This window comes from Mus musculus, chromosome 14 (genome assembly GCF_000001635.26).
Source record: "Mus musculus strain C57BL/6J chromosome 14, GRCm38.p6 C57BL/6J".
Classification (NCBI taxonomy): Eukaryota; Metazoa; Chordata; class Mammalia; order Rodentia; family Muridae; genus Mus; species Mus musculus.
The window spans coordinates 21803481-21814061 of record NC_000080.6 but is presented as its reverse complement, the minus strand read 5'-3'; the positions used below and the strand labels follow the sequence as shown (position 1 = coordinate 21814061).

General features: G+C 45.4%; 1 non-coding gene across 1 annotated transcript; it reads right to left on the bottom strand.

Annotated features, from left to right (window-relative positions):
* Positions 1-1206: 1206 nt before the first annotated feature.
* On the bottom strand, positions 1207-1350 carry Gm23502. The gene has a single exon (XR_003951314.1). It is a non-coding gene; the product is annotated as a U12 minor spliceosomal RNA (small nuclear RNA).
* Between the last annotated feature and the right edge of the window lie 9231 nt (positions 1351-10581).

Sequence of the window (10581 nt, the reverse complement as noted above, 5' to 3'; positions counted from 1 at the left end):
CATTCCAAAAGCTAACCACCAAGGTCCATTTCCTTATTTGGCCACTTCCTCCTGTTGAGGCTAGCTACCAAGGTCCAGCTATCAAAGTATTGAGTCCACCTAATTAACATGCCCAACTAAAATGAAACACCTCCCCCTGTCATCCTAACATGGGCTTTCCCCGTTTACCTTTAGAAACAGCCATTTTCCTATGGGCCACGGCTGTCTCCTCTTTATCCAGAGGCAGCCCTTTGACTCACACAGGGACAAAACCTTTACTCCACTTTCTTACCCCCCCCCCCCACTTTGCTTCTTTCCCCTTCTCCCTCTTCCATCTCCTAACTTTGTCCTTTATCCCTGTCCTCTTGTCCATCTGGGGCAAATACATCTTGTCTGTGCTAGAACTTGGTCTTGGGCTGACTCCGAGGTTCCCTACACTTGCAACTTGCCAATATCACAGAATTTAAGGTCAGCCTCCCCCAATGAAATGGACTTGTGTTTATTAAAATTATACAAGTGAAACTTAAAAAAATGAAACATAGGACTAAAGGGGCCAAGCGAGAAACCTGCAGTGACTATGTACAGCCTTGACGTTTACAGAGTGTCTTCACCATCACATGCAAGAGGAAGCAGGAAATGAGAGGCTTTGGAAATACCCAAGCCTTCTTGAGATGTCGGATCTCTCTAGATATGGCTGAGCCAGTGAGATAACTGGCCGCTGAAGGTACCTGGCACCAAGCCTGATTGACATGAGTTCAATTCCAGGACACATATTGGTGGAAAGAGAGAAGAAACTTCCACTTGTTGTCCTCTGACCTCCACATGGAGACACCATCACACACACACACACACACACACACACACACACACACACACACACACACACACGAAGTAAAATGTAATAACAAATACTTTAAAGATATGCTTATGTTGGGATGTGCATCCCAGTAGAGAAGCATGTAGCGGCTCAGCACCAGCCTGGAGCCTGGAGGGAATGAACACTCCTCCACCTGCAGAGTCAAGGGTGGAGTCCAGTCTGTGATGCAGGCATCCAGGAGACACTGGTGTACAAACCATACTGCTAAAAATGGCAGCTGCAGCTAAGTGACAATGGGACACTCATGGCTAGAAGTCTGGAGCGCCCTCTGCTGGCTTCTACCTGCAAAAAGATGAACTTGGTACCGAAAACTTTTTTTTTTTTTTTTTTTTTTTTTTTAAATTAGGGGTCGGGTAGATCCCGTTACCCAGGCATCCCGCAAAGTAGGCGGGTCGCCTCAGATTGCAACCTATACCCGCTCAAAATTTCGTCTCACATAAGCAGTGAGGACTCGGGCGTCACCCCGAATCGTTATTTTCCTTACTCATAAGAACTCTTAATACCAGCCTGTAGGTTTTTGTAAATTTGAGCTAAGGTAAAAAGCTGCTTTCAATGTCCACAGTATTTCTTCTTGTGTGTCTGTATGTGGTACTTTAAAGATATGCTGTGTGTGGTATGTGTGTGTACGTGTGACCAAAGGCCATCGGTCAATGTCATGTCTTCCTTAGTTTCTCCTCACTTAAAATTGTGTGTGTGCCGGGCAGTGGTGGCACACACCTTTAATCCCAGCACTTGGAAGGCAAAGGCAGGTGAATTTCTGAGTTCAAAGCCAGCCTGGTCTACAGAGTGAGTTCCAGGACAGCCAGGACTACAAGGAAAAACCCTGTCTCAAAAAAAAAAAAAAAAAAAAAAGAGCACCACTGCCTGTGCCATAGTACTTTTGTGGAAATCAGAGGACAACCTTGTGAAATAGGTTCTTTCCTTCCGCCTTTTCATGGGTTCAACAATCCAACTCAGGTAACCAGGCTTCTTAACAAGTGCTTTTAACGGCTGAGCCATGTTACCAACCGCCGACTTATTTCTTGAGATTGCTATGTAGATCAGACAGGCTCAGAACTCACAAAGACCCATCTGTCTGTGCCTCCTGAGTGTTGGGACTAAAACTATGTGCCACCACGCCCAGCTGCCCACCTTATTTTTTGAGATGGGATCTCCCATCGAAGATAGAGTTCGTGGATTCAGGTAGTCTAGCTGGCCAGGAAGTCACAGAATCCCGTCTCTGCCTTCCAAGTACTGAGATTATCGGCATGTGTCATGCTGACCTTTCCACAAGACTAGGAGTGGGGGTGGGGAGGACGATGAATTTAGACTCCACCACTGGTGTGGCAAACACTGACTGAGGTCTCACCAGAGCCCCCATTTAACCATTTATTTTTACTTCTGTGTGAGTGTTTTTACATGCAGGGATGGAGTCCCTGGGACTGGAGTTACAGGTGGGTTTTAGCTGCCATGCCAGTGTTGGGAACCAACCCTGGTCATCTGCAGGAGCGGTGACTGCTGAACCATCTCTTCAGCTCCCCAACCCCAATACTCATTTTTGGGACAGGGTTCGTCTCTCTGTATATCAGCCTGACCCTGAGTTGGCAGTGATCCTCCCGTCTCAGCATCCTGGTGCTGGGGTTACAGGTGGGCACCACCTTGCAGAGCCTGCAGCAGCTCTTCTGAGTTCATGCTTCCTTTTCCTGTGTGCCCTTCCTCTTTTCTTGCTAACAGAGGAGGAGGAGGAGCTTGGTGAGATCTTCAGAAGTCACAGGCTTCAGGGCCACGCTAGTTGAGTTGCCCCTTGAGCTGGTGGAGGCCCCTCTGCCTGGCCTAAGCATGTAGTGTCACTGTGGCTACAACAGGGACATGGGGTGAAGACGCACCCCATCCCCTAAGCCCTCCAAGTCTAATCTTTTTTTTTTTTAAGATTTATTTATTTATTATATGTAAGTACACAGTAGCTGTCTCAGACACTCCAGAAGAGGGCATCAGATCTCATTACAGATGGCTGTGAGCCACCATGTGGTTGCTGGGATTTGAACTCAGGACCTTTAGAAGAGCAGTCAGTGCTCTTTTTTTTGTTTGTTTGTTTTTGTTTTTGGAGACAGGGTTTCTCTGTATAGCCCTGGCTGTCCTGGAACTCACTTTGTAGACCAGGCTGGCCTCGAACTCAGAGATCCGTGCTCTTAACCACTGAGCCATCTCTACAGCCCCCCGAGTCTAATCTTAACCAGAGCCATCAAGGCCCACATTCTCAGGCTCCCCTCATTCTCGGGCTCCCCTCTTTACTCTCCTTACAGAACCCACCGTATAATAAGCAGCCCAGCTTGCCACTGAGCGTTCCAGGGAGCCAGACCATGGCACTTTGTTTGGTCATCGGTTTTTTTGTTGGTTTTGGTTTGGTAAAACCAAACAGTTTTTCACTACATAGCCCTGGTTGGTCTTGAGCTCAGAATTACATCAGCTTTAGCCTCTCATGTGCTAGAATAAAGGTGTGCACCTTCATGCCTAGTACCTTAGCACCTGGGGGGCGGTTAGGTAGTCATTGTGTCATTTTAAGATCTACCAGCATGGAAGAACAAAAGCTCTAATCTGTCTGCACCTCACATCAGCTGGTGGTAAGAAATGACAGGTGCAGAGAGGAGGTGTGCCTATTGGTTAGATGGGAAGGAGGAAGATAATCTAGTGCTTTTGCTAAGATACAGAGGCCATCATCCCTCCACACAGGCCACATCTCTCTGTTACAGAGACTTTTTGTTGTAATGGTAGGTAGGAGTGTAAGCTTGTAATGTTAACAGATCATGGGCCAGAGGCTTCCTCTGTGAATGCCCAGTTTTGAAAAGACACCATCTTTGAGGGCATTCTGGAGGTACTTCCTAGTATAATAACTTAATAATTTAAGGAATTTATGCCCAGGTCTTAACTGGTGTCTTAGGGTTTCTACTGCTAAGATGAAACACTATAACCAAAAAGCAATTTGGAGGGGAAAGGGTTTATACAGCTTACGCTTCCACATCACAGTTCATCATCAAAGGAAGTCAGGACAGGAACTTAAGCAGGGCAGGAACCTGGAGGCAGGAGCTGATGATGCAGAGGCCATGGAGGGGTGCACCTTACTGCTCATGGCTTGCTCAGCCTGCTTGCTTGCTTGCTTTCTTTCTTTCTTTCTTTCTTTTTCTTTTTTTTTTCTTTTTTTCTTTTTTTTTTTTTGGTTTTTCAAGACAGGGTTTCTCTGTGTAGCCCTGGCTGTCCTGGAACTCACTTTTGTAGACCAGGCTGGCCTCGAACTCAGCAATCCACCTGCCTCTGCCTCCTAAATGCTGGGATTAAAGGCGTGCACCACCATGCCTGGCTTCAGCCTGCTTTCTTATAGAACACAGGACCACCAGCCCAGGGATGGCCACTTCTATAATGGGCTGAGACCTTCTCTATCAATCACAAATTAAGAAAATGTCCTATAGGCTTGCTCACAGCCTGATCTTATAGAGTTATCTTCTCAAGTGAGGTTCCCTTCTCTCAAATGACTTTAGTGTCAAGTAGACATAAAACTACCCAGCAAAGCTGGTTCTGGTTACAACAGAGGCCAGTGCACCTGTTGCCATTTCAAGCCTCTCTAAATGTCACTTTCCTTGCTGCCACTTCAAGTAACAGGTGCCTTTTCCAGCCCTCTACCCTTTTGCCAGTTTTCTGTTTACAATGATGTGTGGTTCATGATGTGTTCATGTGGGGTGTGCTTGTGTCTGTGCTGATACAAGTGTGTGTTCACGTGCGTGTGTGTGTGTGTGTGTGTGTGTGTGTGTGTGTAAGACAAAGGCTACTGGCTATCTTCTTCAACCGTTCTTTGCTCCCCCCCTTTTAAATTTATTTATTTTATGTATATGAGCACACTATCTTCAGACACACCAGAAGAGGGCATCGAATCCCATTTCAGGTGGTGTGAGCCACCATGTGGTTGCTGGGAATTGAATTCAGGACCTCTGGAAGAGCAGTCAGTGCCTCTGAGCCATCTCTCCAGCCCCGCTTGCTTGCTTGCTTGCTTGCTTGCTTTTCTTTCTTTCTTTCTTTCTTTCTTTCTTTCTTTCTTTCTTTCTTTCTTTCTTTCTTTCTTTCTTTCTTTTTTTAGGTCTCTCACTGAATCAGATAGGCAGGTTGGCCAGTAAGCTGCATGAATCCTCATGTCCCTATCTCCCCAGTGTGGGGGCTACAGAAGTACTGCTGAGCCAACTCCCCCATCTCTGTAGGTTTGGGTTTGTTTAGTCTTGTCTTGTTTTTGACTCTTTCTGGAATTTTTGAAACAGTTTATTATGTAGCTAAGGATGATCTCAAACTTGTGACCTGTCTGCCCGTGAGATGTCAGCTGTGTGCCATGACACACCTGGGATGTCAGGTGAGGGATATCAGCTGTGTGCCATGACACACCTGGCTCCTGCTTACTATTTGTTTTTTGGTTCTAGCACTCTGGCTATCTGAAATGTCAATACTTGCCAAACAAAGATTACAGAGAACACCTTAGCTAAACAGGGGAGGTTTCAATAAGCTTCCTGAAGTGAGAGACTACATACTGGTGAATAGGGGAGCAGAAATAAAGAGAGCTCACTGTACAGGATTTAGGCATGTTTGATGCAATCTTAAAGAGAGTTCTGGAAAGCAAGGAAGCACGGTATACTATTCTAGATTGGGCGCTTCTGGAAAGAAGAGGCAACTACTTGATTTTTATGAAGCAGCAGGGTGAGGAGCGTATGGCCACAGTGGCCATTACTTAATGCCTTTCCTGGCTCTGAGGCATGGTGACAGGCAAGGTTGAGTAAGCAGTCACACCCAGGCCTTGGCTGATGACTCACGAGTGTCCAGGACAGCCCGGCTGGACCGAGGGCAGTGACTAGTTGGCAGTACCAACGAAGCTTTTGTCTTTCACACACAGCAACTGGAAGATTGTTGAGGGCAAGCATGTCATGTTTTAATCCCCAAAGCACCAGTTATCACACTGACATTCAAACATCTTCCATCTTTGATCTTACACAGCTACAGTGGTGTCAGTCCTCCATCCAGGACAGATATTCTTGGAATCTTACAGAAGATGGTAGGGCCAGTAAACGATGCTGGCAGGTAGATGGGTGTCAACACTATTCTCATAAAACTTTTAAAATGGATCGAGCAATTGTATCTTTTCAACTCTCCCAAGGACTAGACAGGGCTTGGCCTTTTCCAGGTGGTCAGGGAAAACAATTGGAGAAGATATTTTCAATGACGGTGGATGACTAAGTTAAATATTGTGCTGTAAGTAAAGTTGGGGAAGCAGTCTCTATTCACTTTAAATGGCCTTTCTTTCCCCCATTTACAATAGCATTATCTTAATGCTATTCTACCCAGGATGAAATCCGAGTTGGTTCTCCCAAGAGACCATAGGCCTTTCCAGAAAGAATAATACTCTGGGATGTTAAGAAGTGAAGAGAGCACCTTTAATCCCAGCACTTGGGAGGCAGAGGCAGGCGGATTTCTGAGTTCGAGGCCAGCCTGGTGAGTTCCAGGACAGCCAGGGCTACACAGAGAAACCCTGTCTCAGAAAAACAAAAACAAAAAAACAAGGCCACACCTCTTAAGCCTCCCCCCAAATCACCACCAACTGGGGACCAAGTGCTCAGACCCCTGAGTCTGGGGTGGGGGTGGGGCAGCGTTTCTCTCTCAGAGTGTCACACTCCAGTCTCCACTGCTCTCTCTCAGAGTGTCACACTCCAGTCTCCACTGCTCTCTCTCAGAGTGTCACACTCCAGTCTCCACTGCTCTCTCTCAGAGTGTCACACTCCAGTCTCCACTGCTCTCTCTCTGAGTGTCACACTCCAGTCTCCACTGCTCTCTCTCAGAGTGTCACACTCCAGTCTCCACTGCTCTCTCTCAGAGTGTCACACTCCAGTCTCCACTGCTCTCTCTCAGAGTGTCACACTCCAGTCTCCACTGCTCTCTCTCAGAGTGTCACACTCCAGTCTCCACTGCTGGGATTCTAAGTATGGATCACCACTTCCAACATTTCTAATGTGGGCCCTGGGGATTGAACTCGGGTCCTCATGCATGTAAGACAGTACTTCACTAAGGAAGCTATCTCCCCAGCTCCATCTCTTTTCTAGGAAACTGGAGGCCAGACCCCCTAGCCCAGGAGCCTTCACTGCATAAGGAGATAAACTTGCTTCCGGTATACTTCTGCACCCAACCTTCCAGGGCTGCCTCTCTTTCTCCAGTGCAGAATCATAGAGGCCTAGCCTATCTGCCTTGACAGGTATGCGTCATAAACTTGTCAGTTGAGATCTCTGGCTCCTGGGGCACTATGTACCTTTCAATTCCTGAGTAACCAGGGCACTCCCTCAAGCAGGGAAGCATTCAGGCTGCCTGCGTTTCTCTGTGTTCCCTAGAAGTCAGCAAAGCATATAGGAGTTTGATAGGACAACTAATCTGAGATATTAATCTTGGTTTACACTGTATAGCTTGCCAACACCACTGTATCCTGGCAACTACAATTGTATTCTGTTTCTGATAAGGGTATACAAAGTCTGACTGCTTGCAATAAACTTGTCACAGTCTTGCTGTGACCTCTCCAACCATCCACGCCAGATAGATGACATTCCCACTGTCCATAATCGGGTAACTCTGATTCAGTAAACAAGGACTGGCACTTACACCGCAGAAGTGCAAGCCCCTATCATGTGTTTAATTCTACAAGAGGGTCAGCCATTTTGCCCCTCTGAGACCCACACAGTGTTTGTGGTCTTATTTGCATGGTTACATTGTAACTGAATCTGCATATTGTTGACTCATTTCATATTACTGAAACTTCAGAGGGGGAAAAAGTGAGTTTAAAACTTTCCCAGGCAGCTGAGTGTGGTGGTACACATCTTTAATTCCAGCAATAGGAAGCCTGGGCAGGAGGGTCTGAGCTCAAGGCCAGCCTGAGCTCTACAGCAAAAGCCTGTCTCCAAGAATAACAAAGCTTTGCCACAAACCCTTTATGAAAACAGGAGAGTCAGAAATGTATTCAGAAAATGTTCATAACAATGAAGCTATAGGGGCTGGAGAGATGGCTCAGCGGTTAACAGCACTGACTGCTCTTCCAAAGGTCCTGAGTTCAAATCCCAGCAACAACATGATGGCTCATAGCCATCCATAATGAGATCTGATGCCCTCCTTTGAAGGAGTGTGTCTGAAGACAGCTACAGTGTACTTACATATGATAATAAATAAAATAATGAATAAAATCTTTAAAAAAACAAAAACTAGTTTACTAGTTTAAAAGCTCACACCTGGGTGGCAGGGGTGGAGCACCCTTTTAATCCCAGCACTCAGAAGGCAGAGGAAGGCTGATCTCTGAGTTCATGGCCAGCTTGGTCTATAAGTTCTAGGACAGTCTGGGCTACACAGAGAAACCCTAAAGATAAAAGCAAAACAAGCAGCTTGTTTTTATAGAACAGTAATAATAATAACTAACTCTTGGGCTGGGAATATGACTTACTGGGTTAAGAACTTCCCACAACACACAATGTATCCCCAGGACTTCAAAACAAAGTAAAACAAACTTCAAAGCAGACAAACATCCTGTGGCCCATCAAACGGGCAAAACCGAGAAAGAGCGTATTACTTTGGCAAAGGCATGGCTTAGTAGACAAACTCATATATTGCTAGTGAAAGAATTGTTATAACCTATTTTATTCAAAGTTATACTTTTTTTTTTTTGAGACAGGGTTTCATGTAGTCCAGGTTGGATGGAATTTTCTACACAGCCAAGGATGAATGACCCTGAATAGGATCCTGAGTTTCTTGCCTCCACCTCTCAAATACTAGGATTACAGGTTTGAGCAAGTATGTTTGATGGTACAACCTCTTTTAAAGATGTCTTGAAAATTTAAATTTTTTAAATTTTAAATTGAAAATGTACAAAGCCAAGCTGGGCATAGTAGCTACATCTCTTGATCCCAGCACTTGGGAGGCAGAGGCAGGCAAAGCTCTGTGAGTTTGGGGCCAGCCTGGTCTACAGAGTTCCAGGGTAGCCAAGAGGTTATATAGCGAGTTAGGCATCAGATAAGCCTTATACATGCAAAGGAACATAACACTCTACACTAGCTGAGTTCTTGCTGGTTTTTAAATGCTTTTAAATACTAACACTAATTGAATATTTATTACAGATCGGTCTCAACTCATTCCTCTAAGAATTATAACCAGAAACGCCTGATGCAGCTAATCTGGAATGAATGTAACCTTAACACCCTCCCTAAAAAACATCTGCAGTAATTGCTTGTCTTTTTGCTACAACAAAATGCTCACTGAAGTACCTGCAGGAAGGGTTTATTTAGGTTAGTGCCAATAGATACCATCCATCATGGCAGGAAAGGCCAGGCAGCAGGAGCATAAGGCCGTTGGTCAAAGGCAGAGAGCCATGAGCCCTAGGCTCAACTGGCTTTCATGGTCATGATTAATTAATTTATTTATCTCTTTTTAAAGATTTCTTTATTTTATGTAAGTACACTGTTGCTGTTTTTAGACACACCAGAAGAGGGCATCGAATCCCATTACAGATGGTTGTGAGCCACCATGTGGTTGCTGGGAATTGAACTCAGGACCTCTGGAAGAGTGCTCTTAACTGCTGAGCCATCTCTCCAGCTCCTCATGATTTGTTTAAAATGAAAACTATAGTAAGAATCACAGGAACCATTGTGGAGTCAATAAAAACATTTAGACTCTGGCCCGGACAGCTATGCTTCTCAAATTTCTTCACCAGATATGTGAATCAAAATGCTTCACATTGCATCACTGTTACCACAGCACTCTCTAGCTGGGTCTCTGCTACTCAAGCTCCACAATGAACAGGTTCAAAGCTCATGCACTTTGCCTTTTTCTTAATGAAACCTGCGTCTCACAACTATTAAGTTCAGACACGGCAACGTTTCATCCAGGGCTCCTGAGGCTAGAATGTGAATAATCAAGGGGGTTCTTTATGCTGCTTTATGGAGGGAGCACCCTGAGCTGAAAACATAGCATTTAAATTTAACTTTACATTTTTAATTTACTTTTCAAATTTAATTAAATGTAAATCATGCTACTGTACCAGAGGCCCTAAAGGTGTCATTTGGTCCTGTCCAAAGTGACAGCTGAGGCACCTAACTGGGCTTCCTCCAAGTCACCATCTTTTCTCCTAATATCTCTGAGAGGGCAATGCTAATTCTACTTCATGCTTGGGAGCCTAGGACTCCTGGAAGTGACTGGGATCCAGAATACCCTAGATTTACGTTACACCAGCCAGTAGCAGTCAACAGCTAATTGTTTGGTTCCTCATTCTTTCTTGCTGGGCCAAAGGTTTCCTAAAAGCTGTGCACAGTCCCAGATCGTTCACTATCAAATAGTAGGGCCTCTGGAGACTTCTCATCTCACTTGACCTCCTATATACGTTTATAATCGTATTTCTCTTTTGGTGGTGCTAGGGGTTAAACTTGAGGCCTTGAACACCAGACAAGCACTCTCATCACTGAGGTACACCCAGACTTTTAACTTTCATTTTGACTTAATGCTCCTGTTTGTTGTACTTGGCTACCATGTCCCAACAGCTCCTCTGAGTCCGAGACAATATGAAGGACTCCCTTTTCTTAGTGGGAGCATCCTCACATCCTCTTCTCTGCCTGACCTGGGGAGCCCAACCCCCAATCTTCTGAGGAATGTCACATAGTCTTTGGCAAGCCTACAAGTCCGACTCCTCTTTTGTGATA